Here is a 948-nt window from a genome sequence, read left to right as displayed (position 1 = left end):
ATGCCACGTCACTTCTATAATCCAACAAGTCTCCCTCAACCATCTCTACTCCACCATCCGAGATCACCACCACCACCTCAACCATCTCTCTATTTCATGCCGCCCCACGAAATGATCAAAAAGAAGGAGGAATCTCAAATGAACAAGCTACTAGCAAGCATTGAAGAGCTAAAGAAGGAGCAAGCAAAATTTGGAAAGCAGATGAAAAAAGTAGAGAAAGAGATTCACTCTATGGCCCCCAAGGTGGAATTTGTCTTCAATAGAGCCATTGATGCTGATTTTGAGAAAGCAGCTCAAGAATTGGAACGTGAGGAAGCGGAAGAACTAGAAGAAAATAGTGAAGAGGAGGAAGACAATGACTCCAACTTTAGCCATGGAAGCCACGGAAACTCACCAAGGTCATATACTTCACAAGGCTCACCATGGGAGGATGAGTATCTTCACGTACAAGGATGGGAGAACAATTTCGACACCACACTAGCCTTTGCGGATGAAGACTAAAGGAGTCTAGCTCATGGACGTTAAAAGCAGCGCTCTAGGGAGGCAGCCCTACTTCGAGTCGCACATTTGTGCAATTTTGAGACTTTTTATTTTTATTTCAACTTTCAGTTTTGGTTATTGTAATAGACTTATTAGTGGTTTGTTGCACCTTTTTGCAACTATTTTTGGACAACTTTTTCTTTATTTTTCCTTCATTATTTTTATGAGTTTCATTTTGTGAAAGTTGGATTAATATCTTGTTTTTGACATGCAGTTCTATTGACTTTGAGTCAAGTCAGGGAGTTGCACGAAAATCACAAGTGTTTCTCCACTCTCTGGACACCCTACATCTACTTTGAAGTATCGATTGCAACGAGCTTTCATTTGAAGGTTAAGGTCTTGTACCTTGAGGCAGGTGCCTAAATTTCAATCCTACCCGAAGGCTGTGAGTATGGGATGTCTACAAGG

Source organism: Fragaria vesca, linkage group LG3, assembly GCF_000184155.1.
Source record: "Fragaria vesca subsp. vesca linkage group LG3, FraVesHawaii_1.0, whole genome shotgun sequence".
In the NCBI taxonomy this organism is placed as follows: domain Eukaryota; kingdom Viridiplantae; phylum Streptophyta; class Magnoliopsida; order Rosales; family Rosaceae; genus Fragaria; species Fragaria vesca.
The sequence above is the reverse complement of the archived record's forward strand: the minus strand, read 5'-3'. Positions refer to the sequence as shown.